This window comes from Malaclemys terrapin, chromosome 1 (assembly GCF_027887155.1).
Source record: "Malaclemys terrapin pileata isolate rMalTer1 chromosome 1, rMalTer1.hap1, whole genome shotgun sequence".
Classification (NCBI taxonomy): domain Eukaryota; kingdom Metazoa; phylum Chordata; order Testudines; family Emydidae; genus Malaclemys; species Malaclemys terrapin.
This window is the reverse complement of record NC_071505.1, coordinates 228,916,733-228,936,938: the sequence shown is the minus strand read 5'-3', so window position 1 is coordinate 228,936,938 and position 20,206 is coordinate 228,916,733. Positions and strand designations below refer to the sequence as shown.

The following is a 20,206-nucleotide window of genomic DNA, read 5'->3' as shown; positions in this document are numbered from 1 at the left end:
CCCAATTTTTAGAAGCACGCCCCTCTCTTGTTCTTTTGCACCTACCCTTTTTCCAGATTACTTCCCCCCAATGCTACTAGTTGTGGGTTTTCATTGCAGTAGTTGTTTGTGTTCAAAGTGTTTAGTCAAGGGTTGTGTGTGTGCAGGAGGGGAGTTGAAGAGAGTGATGGAAGGTTGGCATCCCAAGGTGGGCAGATGGAAGGTTGTGGTATGTGGTCTGCGGTGCACAGTACTTGTGGCAAGGGTAAAGTGTGTGTTTCTGTATAGAGGATGTGACATTTTGGGAATCTGTCTGTACAATATATAAATTCTGTGTGAGATTATGAACTCTCTGTGTATCGTTACCAAACTGCAAACTACAACTGTTGCCTGATTTAATGGGAGATTAATAATATTGTTTAGATAATATGGGTTATAGGCTCACCAATTAATCTGATTAGAAGATAATAAGGTTCTTGCCCCAGAGTCAGGCTACCCAGAATTTGCAGGGACCATCGGAATGTCTGACTAGGAAACTCACACTGAGAACAAAAGGCAGCTTTAAGCCTTTTCCTGAGATAAATGGAACAGTAATGGAATAGCAATCAAATAATCAACTAATTACAAAATCAGTAATATTGTTCTAGCAGTACAGGTGGTATTATATACTATAAAGATTTCTCGATTCATATATTCACACCCTTCTTTGAAAACCTGGTGATAAGAGACAAAGGACCAGCCTTGCCCCTGGCATGCCAAGAGAGGTCAATGGTCCAGGTTCCTCAAGTCTTGAATGAGAGGTGAAGAACTTAGAAGAAGCTAGAGCTAAAAGCTGTAGAAAGACTACAGAAGCTAATGTAGAGTGTACTTGCATTACTGTTAAAATACTCTAATACAAATTGATAAACCTATTATAAAACAAATAGCAAACCTATAATATGACAAATGATCAACTCATAAGAAAAGATATATATGCAAGCAAGTACGCTAGCTCTATAGGCTACAGTGAAATCTTTTGCCTTCTCTGTTGTCTCTTTGACTCCATATTGGACAGAAATTCCAAAGGCTGATGGCAAAAGAGTAACAATAGAGGTTAGTTGAATTAACTTGCTTCTCTCTGAAAAGTTATAACTCTAGAGAATAGGGCAGTGCCTCCCCAGGAAAACTGGTTTGTCTAAGGAGAGGTCAGTGGATGTATTTGGGATCTTTGGGCACTTTCAGCAGCTCAAGGTGATGGGAGAGGATATAGTCTTATGAGGTAGGGAAAATGCTGCTTGTCTGACTTCCTGAGCCCTGAGGGTCCCTCAAGGACACCCAAGGGAATGGTGAACTAATAGGGGCATTGCAGTTTGGGTGTTTGTTGTTTTTTAAATGATCTATACTCCCTTGTGTTTTAAGTACAAAAGCAAGAACGTGTTAAATGCTGAGCAAAGTGTCTGTGTGGTTTTTTTTCCTCCTGCTGATGATAGCTCATCTCAATTGATTGGCCTCTTACAGTTGGTATGGCTACTCCCAATTTTTCACATTCTCTGTATTGTGACAAAGTTCCTCTATCTTGGAGGGTCCTGCACTTATCGACAGATTTTCTTTCCTCAGAGATTCACCATGTGGGTTGGGGAACAGCCCAGAGACCTTCCCCTCTGGAAGAACCCACAGTCCAGGTCAATTAGGAGGTTTGGGGGGAACCCAGGCCCACCCTCTACTCCAGGTTCCAGCCCAGGGCCCTGTGGACTGCAGCTATCTATAGTACCTCCTGTAACAGCTGCATGACAGCTACAACTCCCTAGGCTACTTCCCCATGGCCTCCTCCAAACACCTTCCTTATTCTCACCACAGGACCTTCCTCCTGGTGTCTGAGAACACATGTGCTCCTCAGTCCTACAGCAGCAGACCCTCTCAGCTCCTTGCCCCTCTTGCTCCCAGCTCCTCACACTCACACCACAAACTAAAGTGAGCTCCTTTTAAAACCCAGGTGCCCTGATTAGCCTGCCTTAATTGATTCTAGCAGCTTCTTCTTAATTGGCTCCCGGTGTCCTAATTAGCCTGCCTGCCTTAACTGGTTCTAGCAGGTTTCTGATTACTCTAGTGGAGCCCCTGCTCTAGTCACTCAGGGAACAGAAAACTACTCATCCAGTGACCAGCATATTTGCCCTCTACCAGACTCCTGTACCCCACTGGTCTGGATCTGTCACAGTATGTATAAATATCTTCTTTCTGTGTGTTCCATTCTAGGCATCTGAAGAAGTGGGCTGTAACCCACGAAAGCTTATGCTCAAATAAATTTGTTAGTCTCTAAGGTACCACAAGTACTCCTGTTCTTTTTGCAGGTACAGACTAACACGGCTGCTACTCTGAAACCTGTCTGTGTTATATTTGTCACAACTGCCACATGCCTCCGGAAAGAGGGAACTGTAAATGAGAAGACTCACATCTTGGAGAAGAGTTCTGGGAGAGGATATTTTTAAGTAGGGGGAAATCTGAAGGGTCAGCAATGAACCCAGGAGCTAGTCAGCTGGACAGTGGGTTCTAGCTCTCAGAAGGGGGTGTTGGATGCTGGGTTGTACTCTGAGGGTGTGCCTAGGGACCCCAAGATTGGGGTGGTGTCTGAGCTTCATTCAGGCTCCAGAGGCTTAATACACCCTGGGGACCTAGGGGCTGAGTCCTTCACGGCAATCTGCTGGGTGGCCTGGAGGGAGTGCCGTATCCGATCTGTGACAGTGGCCTACATGGTATGTACTATTAGATAGCTTCACATTTCACTCGCCTGCTTTTTTGTGGCTTTGTGCATATAGCAATTCTAAATGCTTCACAGTGAAGATTTTTTGTGTATTAATTTTCTAATTATTTCAATATGTAATTGGGGATTCTGTAAGGGGACCTGTGGTGGCAGAAGTATCAAGAGTCCATCAGCAGCTGAACATGTACCCATAGCAGTTACAGGATAAAATATGATAGAAAAATGTAGCCTTTTATGCAAAAAGGGTTTATGTGCCTAGCCCCCATACATTAAGCTTCCAGGCACTCTACTCCAATCCATCAGCAATGTGCATAGGACATAAGCTTTCAGTTATGACATAAATAATGGCTCACCCAACTTTTTTTTTTTTAAACGAGCTATTGTACCAGACCTGCTCAGTATCCACCCCATTACCAAGTTTTGTGGCAGTAGATGATGGCTTTTTTTAAAGAAATATTCATCAACAATGAAAAGAAGGTTTTTCAGCCAGAGCCCTCAAAGGCTTCCCATTAAAAATGTATAAGAAACCCAACAAAAACTACAGATAATTCAAAAGGCATCAAATCTAACCCTGTGAGAAATTTCTTTGAGCAAAAAACTGGAGTGTATTGTTCATTTTACGTCCATTTTTAGAACACAGTCCTAACTATGAAGCTACTACCAGGCTTCCTTCGTGTAATACGTAACCCAGAAAGAAAGCCAGCTTGACTGTCAGAATCCAAGCAGTTTTCAGGGCTGGCAGTCAGAACAAACAAACAAGCTTCTTTTTACGTGTAAATCCAGCATGTTTGATCTGGAGCTCGTTGTGGCACAATAAACCTGGAACCCCATGATGCCATTTTTACAGAGTCACTTCTCGGAGTAGAACTGCATTTTAAAACTGTACTTAAACAGAATGAAACATTTTTGACAAAGACAAAAGAACAGGAGACAAAAAATATGGCAACAAATCTGAAGGCCCGGAAATTGAATCAGAACTGTAGTACTAGGAAACGGAACCTGGCCTCCTCAGTTTTAGTTTAAAACCATCCTTTTATTTGTAAGCAAAGCAAACAATACAGAATGACTGAGAGATAATAGCCATGGAACTCCACTATGCTATTTTAACAGCCCTTCTTGCCTACCATAGTGTGCAGATCCTCACTGAGAGGCCATAGGAGCCCTGCTCCCCATGTTCCAGTGGAAGTTCTCCAGAGAGAGACCACAGGAGGCCTGCTTAATGAGCCTAACAACAGAGTTTCTTAAAGAGATGTTTTGGGGCCTGGTGGCTGGGTATGTTTAGTTTGGAAAAAGAAGATTAAGGGGGAGACATGATAGCCATCTACAAATACCGGAAAGGCTGCCATAAAAAAGATGGATAAAAATTATTCTGTCTTGCCACAGAGGGCAGGACAAGAGGCAATGGGTTCAAACTACAGCCTAGCAGATTTAAATTAAATCTAAGGGAAAACGTTCTATCTGTAAGAACAGTAGGACAATGGAAAAAACTGCCTAGAGAAGTCATGGAAGCTCCTTCACTGGAGGTTTTCAAAAGAAGGCTGTGTAGCCATCTGTCTTGGATGGCTTAGACACAACAAATCTTGCATCTTGGCAGGAGGTTAGACTAAATGACCCTTGTGGTCCCTTCTAACCCTATGGTTCTATGATTCCCCACCCTCCTGCCCACACATGGTTTATTAGTGGTGGCAGACCACACTGGCAATTTCTCTTGTAAATTTCTCTTTCCATTTTTGTCGCTATGGCTAACCTACCCCTTTCTCCTTTTGGTACTCTTTCCAATCAGGGGCATGCACGGGGGGTGGGGGGAAGGAGGGGAAAAGAGGCATGCCCCAATAATCGACTGCGAGAGCAAGTTCCTCTGGCTCTGAGGCCCCAGCGTTGAGAGTGAGCTCCTCCAGTCCTGGGGCCGCAGCAGGGAGAACGAGCTCCTGTGGCCTGGGGCTGCAGTGGGAGCACAGAACATGCCCCTCAAAGGAGTGGAATTTAAATTTCGTGTGCACGCCCCTGTTTCCAACCTATATCCCTGCACCAAACAAGAATACTTATTCTGACCAAGAATATACCGGGCACAATTTTTAAAGACCCTCAACTTGGCCTCTCATTTTTGCACTTAGAAGCTTTGCTGAGAGCAAAATTGCCTGCACAGTTAATTGCAAGTGTAGATGATACTGGGTAAAATTGTCACAAATACTTGGATGTATCCTGAAAAAGGCTGCAGAAAGGTGCAGGGTGCTAGCTGGAGACGTGGGTTCAGTTCCAGGCTTCCCACCAACTTGCTGTGTGACCTTAAGCAAGTCACTGAGCCTCTCTCGGTGTGTTGACACTGTAGCTGGTAGTGAGCCTCCTAGACCAGGTAGACAGATTTGTGGTGGGCGAGGCCTCATGCTTGCATGCCAAAAATAGCAGTGCGGATGTTGTGGCAATGGCAGAGGCTTAAGCTAGCTACCCGAGCTCAGACCCAGGGGTCAGGTTGAGCTTGAGCTGGGAGGTTTGCTCCTAGCTGCAGTGTAGACCAGAGGTCCCCAAACTGTGGGGCGTACCCCACTAGGGATGCACAGAGAAACTTTGGGGGGGTTGGGGTGGTGGGGAGGGAGCGCCACCCAGCTCTGTTCCTGGCCCTGGCCTTAGCTGCTGGCCCTGGCTGCCGGCCCCATGCCCATGGCCCCGCTTCTGGCCCCACACCTGGGATCCTGGCTGCTGGCCCCGAGTTTGGGCCCCACCATTAGTCCCCCGCCCAAGGCTCTGCCTCCGGCCTCGATTGCTGCCCCCATGCCCGGGGTCTGGGCTGATGGCCTTGGTCCCCAGTTGAGGCTCCACTCCCGGTCCTGGTCCTGCCCCCAGCTGTGGCCCCAGTCTTGCCCCCCCCTTACTCATGTCTGCCTCCCGGAGCCGCAGCCCTGCTCCCAGCCCTGGCTTCAGGGGTAAAGAGGGGGATGAGGTAAAAAATTTGGGTGTAGACATACCCTCTGAACTCTGTTTCCTGTCTGAATGATGAGGATAATAGCACTTCCCTTCCTCACTGGGATGCTGTGAGGTTAATACATTAAAGATTGTGAGGTGCTCAGATTCTACAATAGTGGGGGTTGTATAAGTACCTAAGACAGAAGTGTCTTAGAAACCCCATTGGAAGTTGATGGGACTTATATTCCTAATTCACACTGGGGCTTTTGAAACTCTTATCTAGAATCTATGTAGGTATTTTTTCCATTTATAAAATCCAGAAGGTGTTCATTCGAAAAGGCAGAAACAGTCAGGTAGCCAATGTCTAATGTTACAACTGATTGTGGGCAGAGAAGTTCCTTTTAAAACATTGGCCTACAATAGCTGAACATTTCCAGGGATCATTGAATAGTGATGGGCTGGTGGCATCATGCTATTATTATAACTGCCCTACAAATGACTTTTTTGAAATATGGAAAATCTTTCATATAGAAATAGTATATTGCGAAAGACAACAAACATGCAAAAGTGCACTGTGCTACAAGACTTCCGTCTGGTGCTAGTCTGTAGAGTTCTGCTTTTATGCTGTGAGGCAGTTACCCAAAGCCCATGTGAAATTATATATTTTTATGGTGTGACTGCATATTTATGATTCTTATTGTGTGCAAGTGCGCATGCTGTAAACTTCACTGCACATGTTTTATCGGCGCAATCTCAGAATGACTATAAATCGCAACACTGCAAAGGTTAAAGATACACATCTAGTCCAGATTTACAAAGAAATTGGGTACAAAGTTTATTCATTTGGGTTTCTATCAAAGACTAGAAGCTGATTCTCCGCTTTTATGATGTCACTTGGAGTGCATTACATCTTCTACTGTTCTTCTTACCAAAAGCAAAATTTACACCTGTTGCCCCTTTATTCTAATAGATTATTTGAACATTTTAACTGTTTGTCCTACTACAGTACCTGCTGTAATTCTGACTGATTGCAAAGTTACCTTTTTATAATATGCAGTCACTTTAACCCATAAAATAATCATTTTATTTCTAAATTGCCCAGTCATCAGTGATGCAGACATATATAACTTGTTGCTTTTCAGTGACCATTTTGGGCTCTTTCCATGAGAAAAGAATATGGGGGGAGGAGGGAAATGAGCCAATCTTTATTTCACCTACTGAAAAACTACTCTAAAAAAAGAGCATGAAAAAAGAAGTGAAAAGTTGTCCTTACCTGCTCCAGTGTGTATGGCGTAGCATGAAAAGCCCATAAATGATAGATTGGCTGTTAGAAAACGTCTTATGTTGGTTACTCCTCAGATCATCGGGCTCAGGAAATGACCATATATTTCTGCAACGGTTAATTTCCTCACTCTGTAAGTTAACTGTTTTGATACACCCCTCAGGTTTGTTTTTTTTAAGTTCAGAAAATCTTTCTTCATCTCCCAGTAAATCTGTCTGATGTCTGTGCTCTCCAGCTGACTTGTTTCACAATGAGAATGTAAAGCTTGCAAGGGAAATGGTGAGCCTGACAATATTTTCATGTAGTAAAAGGAAATGGAGCTTCTAAGATGTTTCTGCCCTAGAGTAGCAAGTGCACAAACCGTAGAGGGAAAACAGTAGAGTAAAATTTTCAGAAGCACCTAAGTGATTTAGGCTCCTGAATCTCATTTTCAAAAGAGACTTGGGTACTTAGGAGCCAAAATTCCATCCTAAGTGCCTAAATTCCTTTTGAAAATGTGATTTAGGCTCCTAAATCAGTTATGTTGCAATGCTGAGCACAGAAATGCCAAATATCTTTAAAAATCTGGGTCTTGGTCTAGTAGCAAACTGCTGTCATAGGGATATTTTCAAGTGGTCACTATACATTTCCAGTACTGTTTTGTTCAATTTCTAGTTAGTCCACTTCCTCTATAGAATCAATACTTGCTTGTTCCTTTGGTGCTTGCTGAAGACAGATTTCATTGTTATAAGTATTTGAAGTTGCATTAATTGTACATTTAAGTTTTATTGCGGCAAGGGTATGTTTAGAATCCATTACATTCCTAGTTTCTTTGGAGTAAATTGTTATTATCTGGAAGCTTCAGATAACAATTTTTAATAACCTTCCAGGTTGACCAATGCCACTAGTTGGTGACTCGGCTAGTGCTGTGTGAATAACTGATTTTTGGTTCATAGGCAGTTCTGAAAAATCAAAAATAACATTAGTTTCAGGTCAACCCCAAACCAAATTTTTTTTAGAAATTTTCAGTGAATTGAAAAATCAGAAAAAGAATCATTTTGCGTCCAACAAAATGTTTTGTTTTGATTTGGGGCATTTTTTACTGTTTTTAAAAGAAAAACCTAACTTTACAAAATTGAGCAGGAGGTGCCTTTCCTTTTATGCCCAATAGCCCAGTGGTTAGCACAGTCAGCTAGGCTGTAGAAGATCCAGGTTCAAATCCTTACTCTGGAGCAACAAATTGAAGCCAGGTCTCCCAAATCCTAATCCCCCTCCCTTGCAAGCTATTGACTATTCGGTGGTGGTGGTGGGTCTGCTTAATCTCTTCTATTGAAGCTGCTCCACTTTGTCTGAAATCCTTCAATGTTTATTGGGCCAGAGGGAAAGAAAGTGACTCTATAGGCTGTGGGGGATGGGGCATCCTCCTGGGAGGTGGGACACCCAGATTCCAGTCCCTGCTCCAATGAATATTTAGTTATTTATACCAAGTAGAACTGCTTCAACAGAAGAGGTCAAGAGCTTGTCCTATGCTACAATTACCCAATAGCCTGCTGGTTAGAGCACTTTCCGGGTATATGGAAGATCTCAGTGCAAAGTCCCTGCTCCAGAGGTGGGGATTCAAATGTGGGTCTCCCACAGCTGAGATCAATGTCCTCACCACCTCCTTCTTGTGAACCTAACCTGGCATTTTCAAATATATATATATATTTTTACCAAAACAATTCATGAAAATCAACACAAATTTGTGAAGTGTCTTGGTCGACCCAAATCTGCATTTTTAGTGAAAAAAAGTTTTGGATGAAAAATTTCACCTAGCTCTAGACTCAACTCCCTCATTTGGGGCTTTCCCCAAAGAACACTGAAATCAGGAGACAGACTCCCCTGACTTCAATGAGCTTTGGAGCAAGCTCTTGCTGTTGCAAGCTTTAGGCCTCGTCCCGGGAGAAGACCAGTATTTCCAGCATGGTGTTAAGTGCCCTTAGTGCCCACTGTGCTGTAGGTCATTGGCATCTCCCAGGATCAAGCCCTGTGTCTTTATAAACAAGACAACAACTATGCAGAGCAAATTTAGTTTCTAGAAGAATTGTTAAAATTTCCACTTGCCACTTAGTGAGCAAGTTCCCTTTGTTACATGTTTGGTTGGATTTTAATATAGAAAAGCATAATTAAAGGCCAGCGGTAAAATCCTGACCCAACTGAAGTGAATAGGAGTTTTGCCATTGACTTCAGTGGGGCCAAGGTTTCACCCCAGGGATACGTTTCCAAGAATAAACAAACCAACAAAAAAACAAATGCACCACGGGCTAAATCCAGCAAGGCACTCTGGTTTCTAGCCACAAAAACACTTAGGCATGTGCTTAACTGTAACACATTCCTAATCCTATTGTCTTTAGGGAAATCACTAGGAATACCCATACGCATGAAGTTAAGCTCATGCTTAGCTAGATGGAGGTCAGCGTGCTCAGCATCTTGCAGGATCAAACCCTAAGTCAGTTATTTTTATCCTCCGGTCTTGAGGGGCCATGTGCTACGTTGTTTCACATGCAGAAATCTTAAGGGAGCTTTGCATACAACAGGATGGCTGTATATGGTCTCAAGTGTTTCTCTCTCCTTGGCTGCTCTCACTTTTGCATACAAAAACTGAATCAACTGTCAGGTGCCAGACTGGCTTTTCATGCTGAGTCTAAAGGTAAACAGAAGTGACTGACTCAATGTTGCCAGCTGCAAGCATTCAAAAATCATAAGATTGGCTTAAAATCATGAGATTATTATGAAAAATATACTACATTGGGGTTCTTTTTCTTTGCCGTCTGGTTTCTGAGCCTTTAGGGTGCACTCACTGCAGGTTTTCAAGTTTTTTTTCTGCAACTGTGAGGGCTAGATAATCATGTTTTTATCTGTCTTCTGAAGCTGGGTCTTTAAGAAAACACCAAATATTACAAGACTCATGGTAAAATTGCGGGAGTTGGGAACACTGTTAACAGTTCCAAGGGAATCAGTTGGTTGCATTCATTCTACTGAATGCAAATCCTTGGGTAAATACATCAGTGCTGCTCTTGTGTAGAAATATTGTTTAGGAGTGCTATTGATTTTCACGATAAAGCTTTGATTTTCTCTAAAGCCCTTCAGCATGGGTGAAACCCTGGCTCTACGGTAGTCAATAGCTAAACTCCCACTGACTCTAATGAGTCTTGCCGTGAAGTCATATTGAAACAAGCAGCCAGTGAGTGCTTTTAAAAATTAATTTGCATTTAAAAATGTCACACCTTCCTAGGAAACCTGGGCTGGATAGTGTATTACACTACTGTCAAGTATCAGGGGGTAGCCATGTTAGTCTGTAGCCGCAAAAACAACAAGGAGTCCAGTGGCACCTGAAAGACTAACAGATTTATTTGGGCATAAGCTTTTGTGGGTAAAAAACCCACTTCTTCAGATGCATGGAGTGAAAGTTACAGATGCAGGTCCCCCTGATTCTACCCGTTGTGCACAGGGCTTCCCTGGATAGCATAGAGCTACTGCAATGGTGTCTGCACCAGCCCAGTTCCTGCTGGCTCCCTGGATAGCAGGTGGAATAGATGTGTGACCAGAGTGCACTTTATTATCACTATTCTTTACTTCTCACTGTCCAAGGGAAACAGAGTATGGAGGCTGCTCTAACTTAGACTGGGACCAGCAGACCCCTGCATGGCCCCAAAAATGTAGGGACCACCCCTTTGCCCCAGCCCATTGCATTACCCAAGAATGGAGAAACTGAAAATTGGGCCTTTGCCTTAAAGGACTACACTAAAGATACAATGCTTGTTTAGTGATAGCCCTAGTTCTGAGGGTGACCCTCCTGGCAAGATGACCTGTCTGGAGGCTGTTCATGAGGTTATTGAATCTACATTCCTTAATTATAACTTGGACTAGGGTAACTGGTCAAATAGATACTGGTGCAGTGTGGAGAGGTCAGTTTTAAGACCTGCTTATTTATGAAGGGAGCCACAGAGCTTTCTGCTCTTCTTTCTCTCACTGTGTGTAGACTGTGAAGGGAAACCCTGAGCTACTTCAACCATTGTGCTGAACTATCCTCCTAGGAACAACTCTACAGCCACTTTGCAGGCCCGAGTGGAGAAATTTCTTCCCTTTATTTCCCCTGTGCAGCTACCCATGCTTGCATTCCAGCTAAACTGGGAGCTGGGCTAGGGAGTTGACCCTAGATTACTATTAATCCTCCATAGATTTTACTGTGCACATTTAAGATACGGTTATAATGTGACACTTTCCTTATTGTTACACATTTTGGTAAACTCACAGTTCTCATTGATTTAGACTGACCAAGTCAGCTGATTAGCTCCCTTTACTTTAAATGCTGCTATACCAGAATAAGTGGGATAGTCCTCAAGAACAGCTGAACTCTCCCAAAATGATTCCAGGTCTGATAATTGCCTTGATTCATAGCTCCATAGACTCTAAGGCCAGACGGGACCATTGTGGTCATCTAGCCTCACCTCCTGTATAACACAGGCCATAGAATTTCCTTGAAATAATTCCTAGTGCAGATCTTTTACAAAAACATCCCATCTTGATTGAAAAATTTGCAGTGATGGAGAATCCACCACAACCCTGGGCAAATTGCAGGGATGCAAAAGTGGGGGAAGAGAGAGATACAGTAGGCCAAGGTCCAGCCTCCTCTAATCCATGCCCATAGATGTCAGGGGCAGCAGCTGCAAGTGGTGATCCCTCTCAGCATGTCTGAGCCTGGCAGCCTGCAAGGAGTGGGCCTGGCTACTGGGATGTGGAGTAAACCTCCAGGAGCCCAACTGCAGACACTGCAGAGCCTGCCAATCTCCACCCCACTGAGACAGCGAGGGTCTGAGTCACCCAGCTCCTGGAATCATGGCCCCAGTGCTTCGTCTCCCCAGGAGCTCCCTTAGCTTTGAGGGGCAAGGAGAGCTGGCCTGGTCCCTGCTCAGCCTCCCCCAAGGGAGAGATTGCCCCAGAGCTGTCATTCCTGGAGCTGGGGAAGGCTGAGCAGGGCCCAGGCTGGCTCCCCCTGCCCTGTGCTGCTCGGGAGCTCCTGGGGAGGGGAAGCCCCAGGGCCATGATTCCTTGAGCTGGCCAGCTTGGGCCCTGGTGGGGCTGGAGCTAGCAGGTCATGCAGCAGCTGCAGCTGGGCTCATGGCTCTTGGGGAGACCCCATTAGGTGCCCAGTTCCTGCTCACTGCGGGGCTCAGACATGCCAAGAGGCCACTGTTTCCAGTGGTGGCAGAATTGGGGATGGCGAATGCTAATGATCTGACAATGGTAATATTGTCATGTTTCCGCCACCCTGGCCCTACATGTCGTTCCCAGTAAACTGCATATGGGGAGGGGAAGGGAGAGAGGTGAAAGTGGGACTCCAAGAGACTGGACCAGCTGCCTCGGCACCTCAGCTTTGACTGGGGAGAAGGTAGGAACATTGGACCTAGGCCTCATCCTTAATATAATTGTGGTTGCACTGGTAAATTGTACCAGTGGTTAATTACCCTCACTGTTAAAAATTTATATCTTATTCCCAGTCTGAATTTGTTTAGCTTCCAGGCATTGGATCCAGGCATTGGATCATGTTATACATTTCTCCACTCGCTTGAAGAGCCCATTATTAAATATTAGTTCCCCATATAGATACATATAGACTGTAATCAAGTCACCCCTTAACTTTCTCTTTGTTAAGATTAAGCTCCTTGAGTCTGTCACTATAAGGCATGTTTTTAATACTTTAATCATTCTCCTGGGTTTTCTCTGAATTCTCCCCAGTTTATCAACATCCTTCTTGAATTGTAGGCACCAACACTGGACACAGTATTCCAGCAGTAGTCACGCCAGTGGTGATATATTATAACCTCTCTACTACTACTTGAGATTCCCCTATTTGTGCATCCAAGGATTGCATTAGCCCGTTTGGCCACAGTGTTATATGCTGATTATCCACCACAACCTCAAAATCTTTTCAGAGTCACTGCTTCCCAGGATAGAGTTCCCTACATTCTTTTGCAGATGTATACATTTAGCTGAATTAAAATGCATATTTTTGCTTGCACCCAGTTTACCACATGATCCAGATCAGTAACTTGTCATCTTATTTATTTTCCATTCCCTCAATTTTTGTGTCCTCTGTAAACTTTATCAATGATGATTTTGTTTTCTTCCAGGTCATTGATAAAAATGTCAAACAGCATAAGGCCAGGAACCTATCCCTGCAGGACCTTACTACAAACACACCTGCTTAATACTTTTTGAGAACTATCAGTTAGCCAGCTTTTAATCTATTTAATATGTGCTATGCAAATTTTATATCATCCTAGTTTTTTAATCAAAATGTTCTGTGGTACCAAGTCAGGCACCTTACAGAAGTCTAAGTATATATTATATCAGAACTATTACCTTTGTCAGACAAACTTGTAATATCAGCAAAAAAAAGTATCAAATTAGTTTGACAGGATCTATTTTCCCATAAACCCATGTTGATTGGCATTAATTATATTATTCTCCTTTAATCAGTTGAGTCCCATATCAGCTGCTCCATTATTTTGCCCAGGATTTATGTCCGACTGATAGGCCTTTAATTACCCGGTGTGATGGGATGTATTTGGCCTTTGCACCAACTGCTAGGGGCCCCCCGTCCTACTACACCTCAACCCAAGAAGCAGCAAACTGACAGGAAAAGAGCAGCAAAGGTGGGTCCTCCAAGCTTGCCTAGAGAAAACTACCAAGACCCGGTCCTCCAAGTACTAGAGGGGCCAGCAACAGCCAATCTAGGCCTTGATGGCCCTATAAAAGGAGCTGCAGGGGCCGAGCCAGAGAAGGGTGCTCCTCTCTGGCCAAAGGAGCCTGACAATCAGGAAAGATCATGGTTTGGTGAACTTACACAGCTGGGATAGCAGAGAGAAGAATTTGAGAATGTTGGCCCTGAGATAAGGGTGGACTTAAAGGGGCCTGGTAGGAAATAGTAGTGAAGGACTGAGGTAAATAGGGCATGGTAGCATCCTTGGGTTGGAACCTGGAGTAGCAGGGAGACCTGGGTTCCCCCACAGCCACAGGTAAAGTGGCATAAACCCTGAGAAGGGGACAGGGTTTATTTGGTAGTAAGAACAAAGGGCTGAATTTAAAGGGCCCAGAGCCAGGACTGAAGACCCTAGTGAGGGGAAATAGACTGCTTATTGGTGGGATTCTTTAATACCCTGGAAGGGGCTCATTCAGTCTTTGTGAATTGGCCAGAGGCTCAAGCCACTGAAGAACTACCAACAACGTGTCGACAACCTGCAGGGAATGCCAGGAGCAGGAAAAGGATTGCAATGCTACACCCAGTCACAAATTAGTGATCAAGAGGTGAGTATTTCCCTTACACTGCGTCATTCTGTTTACCCTTTAAAAATATTGGCACAACATTAACTTTCTTCTGGAACTTCACCAGTGTTCCAAGACTTATTGAAAAACAACATTAATAGTGTAGTGAGCTCCTCAGCCACCTCTTTTAAAAGTCTTGCATGCAAGTTTTCTGGACTGCTGATTTAAAAATGTGTAACTTTAGTTGTTTCTCTTTAACAACCTCCTGAGGACAGGTGGAATAGAAAGAGTAATCATCATATGATATAACTACACCAGCTGTTTCCCCCAAATACAGAACAGAAATATTTATTGAACACTTCTGCCTTTCTCTGTATTTTTATTGATAATTCTACCATTTTCATCTAGTAATGGACAAGTACCATTGTTACGGTTCTTTTTCTCCCTAATATACTCTAAAATTCCTTTTTATTGTCCTCAACTTTGCTGGCCATAGAGCAATTCTTATGTCCCTTTGCTTCCCTTATCAATTTTCTACAATTCCTAGTTTCTAATTTATATTTATTATTGTTGACTCCCCTTTTGTTCCATTTATTATATTTTAATTTTTATAGCTGCTTTCCCTTCTCCTCTAAGCCAGGTTTTTTTTTTTTTAAACCAATACACCCTTCTTTATCAATTGTGTGATTGTGACTTTTCAAGCATCTAGTGAAGTGTTCTGAAACAATTCCCAATTATCATTCACATTTTTCTGATTAAATTCTTCCTCCCAGAAAATTTGGCACATAACTATTTTCAGCTTTGTGAAATTGTCCCCTTTAAAACTCCGTGTGTGTGTGTATACCATTAATTTTTAGTTCTGTGCTGAGTTCCTCTTTATGTGTCAAGAGAAGGTGTAATATAGTGTTGGATGCAACACTTTTTAAATTAGTAAATTGCCATCTATAATGTTTAGAAATTCCACGGATGTTTTAGTTCTGGCAGCAAGAAACTTCCAGCGTATGTCACTCAAACTGAAGTCCCTATGATAATACAGGTTTTTTTCCCTACACATTACAAGGAGATGCTTAAGGAACTGGTCATCCTGTTCCCTAGTGTGATTTGGTTGTCTGTAGCAGATATCAACTAATACCCCATCTTGTGCTTTCTCTGTTAGGGCATCGATCCATAAGCGTTCAAGACTATTTTCTTCCAAGTTATCAGTGACTTTGAAACAGGTAATGCCATTTTTGACATAGAGTCCCCACCCCTCTTGCACACTCAATCCTTCCTAAATGATAACCAATGATTTTAACATTCCAATCATGTAAATAATCTCACCAGGTTTCAGTAATACCAACTAGATCAAATTTATGTTCATAAATGAACAATTCCAATTCCTCATGTTTGTTGCCCAAGCGTCTACCATTGGTGTAGCGGCAATTAAAGAATTTCTCCTCTTCAGGTCCTTTGCTTCCTTGACTAATATTGTTCTCAACATCTTGATTATGTGCTAAATAAGCTCTCATGTCTTCCCTCTTTTTACCCTCCCCTTTTGTTATTAGGCTGACTAGAGTAGTCAGGAGGGCATTAAACTATCCCTGAGGAGATTGGTTCCCCTTCTGCTGAGGTAGAGATCATCCAAACTATACAGCTCTCTCTCTATAGAAGGTGGACAACTGTTCCATGAAACTGATCCCCTCCACCCTATATCACTTACCGAACCACTGGTTAGGTAAGTGATATAGGGTGGAGTGAATCATTTCCAAAATCTTCTGCCTTCTGACCTCCTTCACTCTCATGGCAGAAAGGATCTCAGAGAAGATCACTGGTATATTCTTTTTCAGAGCGCTTCCAAGTTCCCTGAGGTAATCTATCTGTGAAATATCCTGGAACACCATGCCATTAGCGGTGATATGAACCAACACCAGTGGATCTTCGCTTGTTGAGTTCAGCAGCTATCCAATTTTAGGATGGCCTCTTGTATCTTGACTCTGGGAAGACAGCACACCAACCCATTGTCCATCTGTCCCTTGCAGAATTTTCTTTTGATGCTTCTGAGTATTCACTGCCCAACAAGGATTCCCTGTATTCTTTGGATGGTTGCAGACACTTTCTGGGCAAGCTTGATTTTCTTACAGGTTGGGCTGCTCTGCCATCCATGTGTATGTTCCATACAGCTTTCTGTTCCTTGGTCCAGCTGGTTCTTGAGAGATATCTTCCACAGTTTTCACTCTGAGGACCTGATATCAATTGGAAAATTCTAGATATGTGGCCCTCTACCTGGTCCTCTTCCCCCTGGTCTGCCTATCCTTGTCTGTCTCCAATCACATAGAATGCCACCAGGGCCTCTTGCCTCCAGTGGTTACAAGCTGCCAAGCTCCTCTCTAACTTCCTCGCTCTCTGATTCCTTGGTGATCAGCTCCTTTCTTCCTTGAATCTGGGATACTGATGCTTACCAAATCTGGCTAGGAACTCCTCAGCTTCTTTGATTCTAGTAGCATCTATACTTGCCCATCCAATCCAAGAATCTTTTCCTCCAGCACAGCCATCAACTTGCATTTCATGCACAGGAAGTCCTTTCTGGCTTCAGGCAGGAAAGAAAACATAGCACATCCATTGCAGATCACCACCACTATTTCATCACTGGCCAATGTAGAATTGCACTTAGAGCATAATCTGGAAGAAAAGCATTTCACACACCTTCTCTAAACGCCCTCTGAAACTCTCCTGTTAGCTGCCTCTATTTGGGTTTGTCTAGCAAGTGATTTTTTTATAGCACTTGGGTTTGTATAGCACGTGATTTTTTTAATAGCAAGTCTTCCTACTTAGCTCAGCTCAGCTCTACCTTTCACCTCAAACCTCAGACCTCAAATAGTGGGCTGATCAAAGTTCCAACAGTCAGTACCACATAGTCCTTACCAAGACATCCACAAACAGACTTGTCTCAGTTACTTACTCAGGGACCCAAGACCCAGGTATTCAGCCCATACAGAGAACAAACAAACACAACCCACAGATGGACCAAATGCACCACTCACCAAGTCCAAGCACAGAGTCTTTCAATTGTGTGTAGAACTATAAATACGATGTTAGCAAGCTATTTCCTAGACTAGATTAAGTCCCATGATACCCTGGTAGTCTTACTGGCTGGAATGGTGAACTCAGGGTGCAAGGTAGAAGCAGCACTAAAACTCTAGCTTGTGCAGAAAGCAGTGACCCATCTCCTCAAGTGAGTCAAGCTTCTAGGACATCACACCTGTGTTCCTCTCTATCCACTGCCTCTCAGTTTGCTTCAGATGCCAATTCAAAGCCTTGGTGCTGATTTTCAAAGTCAGCAGTAGATGAGGACCCAGCTACATCAGATGCCAGCGGTTAAATCTTGGCTTCACTGAAGTCAATGGAAAAACTCCCATCAATTTCAGTGGTATCACCCTGTGTTGCCACCTGCCAAGATAGCTGTGCACTGTTGGGACAAAGCTGCTAAAATGTGAAAATAAAGCACATGAGAGCTGGAGATAAGGTATTCTCAGTGGGAGAGGTTGATTTGTAGAATGAGGTACCAGAGGAAATTAGACTGATTAAAAGTCTCACCAATTTTAGAGTGAGTGCAAGACCAGTTTAGTTGATAAAGCCTTCCCACAATACCCTTAGTGTAAAAAGCAAAACAAAAAATCCATCATAAAAAAAAAATTGGAAAAGGACACCTACCCAAATCCTCAAACAACCCAAAAATCTTATAGTAGTTCCTAGAATCATGGAAGAATGAAGAACAGAACTCGTGACAAAGTTCACTTTGCATTCAGAGCCAATTTACATTGGCACCACTTAAATACTACAATGAGGGATGCTATAGAGAACCTAAGATGGGTATCTTCAAATGGTTCTGGATTCCCCAGAGAGCCACAGGAGTGAAAGGGAAAGGGCCAACTCACTGCCAGTTCCAGAGCAGGTATGGGGACAATTAAGCTGAATTAACAGAAAACGTGAATTTAAAACACGCTAAACCTCCATGTGGATGCTCCAGTCACATTTTAAAGTAAAGGGATCTAAGGCTATTTTACTTCTGAATTAGAGCCTCCTCACAGGGGATTCATGCACTTTAACTAGTGCACTTTAAATTCACATCTTCAGCTGATTCAGCATAACTTTCCTGAGTGGTCCCAAGTAGACATGTCCCCACATGACGAAAGAGAGGAAAGGGCAAAGAGCACTTGACTTCCCCATCTCAGAAAAAACTCAAGGTAGATGGAGGAGCCTGGATTTTTGGTGTGTGTGTGTGTGTGGATGGGGGGCAGGGCATTCTGTATGCAGGGAAGGAGGAGTCCAGGGTCTGTGGGCAGGTGGTGTCTGGGATCCGGCTAGCTGAGTCATAGAGGAGGGGCAGGACATGGTTTGACCCCACCCCCAAAACTGTTACTGGGAGGGGAAGAAGAATATAACTTAATTAATTGAGCACATGCCATTTTCAACCAGCCAGAAACTAGAAGTTCAAAGATTCATACATTCATAGATTCATACTAGATGTATACATTTCAGAACCTCAAAGGATGTTTGCTTCTATTTAGATTTGCTTCAGATGAAAGGCTAGAAGGATTCTCACTTTAGCCAAATCAGCTTTCCCATCCTTAATGTCTTTCTGATTAGCTTCTTACATTTAGTAGAGAAAGGTCTGATCCAAAGCCCACTGAAATCAATGGGAATCTGTCCACTGACTTGATTAGGCTTTGGAAAAGCTCTAAATTGGAATACATAGTGAAGATGTATTAATAATGAGATAACACTTAGCACTTAAGCTGCACAACACTAACCGATTATGGGTTTCAGAGTAGCAGCCGTGTTAGTCTGAATCCGCAAAAAGAACAGGAGTACTTGTGGCACCTTAGAGACTAACAAATTTATTAGAGCATAAGCTTTCGTGGACTACAGCCCACTTCTTCGGATGCATATAGAGTGGAATAAATATTGAGGAGATATATATACACACATACAGAGAGCATAAACAGGTGGGAGTTGTCTTACCAACTCTGAGAGGCCAATTAAGTAAGAGAAAAAAACTTTTGAAGTGATAATCAAGATAGCCCAGTACAGACAGTTCGATAAGAAGTCTGAGAATACTTACCGATTAGACTCCTAGTTTGCATTGCCTAAACATCAGTATACTCAACTGCTTTTGAAGTTGTTTTTAAGAGCTGATGTCTTTTGCTGAGTAATTGCTAGCTTGGGTAACTAGTGCTAAGTAGATTTCAGTTTGATAATTCTGACATGCAATTGGAAGCTTTAACAGCATCTTTCTTTGCCCTTATTTGGAAGTGTACATTTTATGGGGCTGATTCTCATTTACACTGAGACCTCTTTACACTACTCTGGCAGTGTAAGGGAGCCATTCAGTGGACATAAATGTAATAAAATGGGGCTCAAAATGTCTCCCTTTATGTTTAACTTTGTAGAGGCTTTGTCCATAATAATGTACAGTTCTCAGGGAAGGGGCTATTTAAGCTCCACCCTAGAGACACTGTACTCTGCAGAAAAGGCAATAAGTCCTAGGTGATGGACATAATGAGCCTGCCCATTGTAGGGAGTTCAAAATTGCACTTCCCTGAGCTCTGGGGATTGTTGCACTCTAAGGGGGATGCACTCCCAGAGGAGGACAGGCAGCATTGCCATCACATCCTCAGGGATTTATGCCAGGGGATGCTGGCTTTAAAATTTCCCATTGGTTACAGAGGAGCCCGGGGCTTTCTGCCTCTGCAATCTTAATTTGGTCCATTTGTGTATCTGTATTATGATAAGTCTTTAATGACATGATCAGATCCTATTTATCTCATTCAGGGCACAGAATGAACTTGCTTTGGGCATGAGTCAGGGCTGTGTAGTAATGGAGACTGTTGTCTGTAGGCCCCCTGCCTCATTTGTTGCAGAAGTTGGAAGCTCTGGGACAGGCATGTCTAGGTCTGCACTAGACTAAAGTGTCCCCACAACCCTGCCCTCAGCTAAGGGGGGGAAACCGTTAAGCCCAGGCCACAGTTGAGTATGTGGGA

At 43.3% G+C, this 20,206-nt stretch overlaps 1 protein-coding gene across 2 annotated transcripts in view; it reads right to left on the bottom strand.

Annotated features, from left to right (window-relative positions):
* LOC128830653 (P2Y purinoceptor 8-like) overlaps positions 1–7,118 on the bottom strand; it is a 43,943-nt gene extending 36,825 nt beyond the window's left edge. For both annotated transcript variants that reach the window (XM_054016521.1, XM_054016520.1), the window contains exon 1: positions 6,891–7,118. The gene's annotated coding sequence lies outside the window, so the exon portion shown is untranslated. The remainder of the gene's footprint in view (positions 1–6,890) is intronic.
* Positions 7,119–20,206: the final 13,088 nt, after the last annotated feature.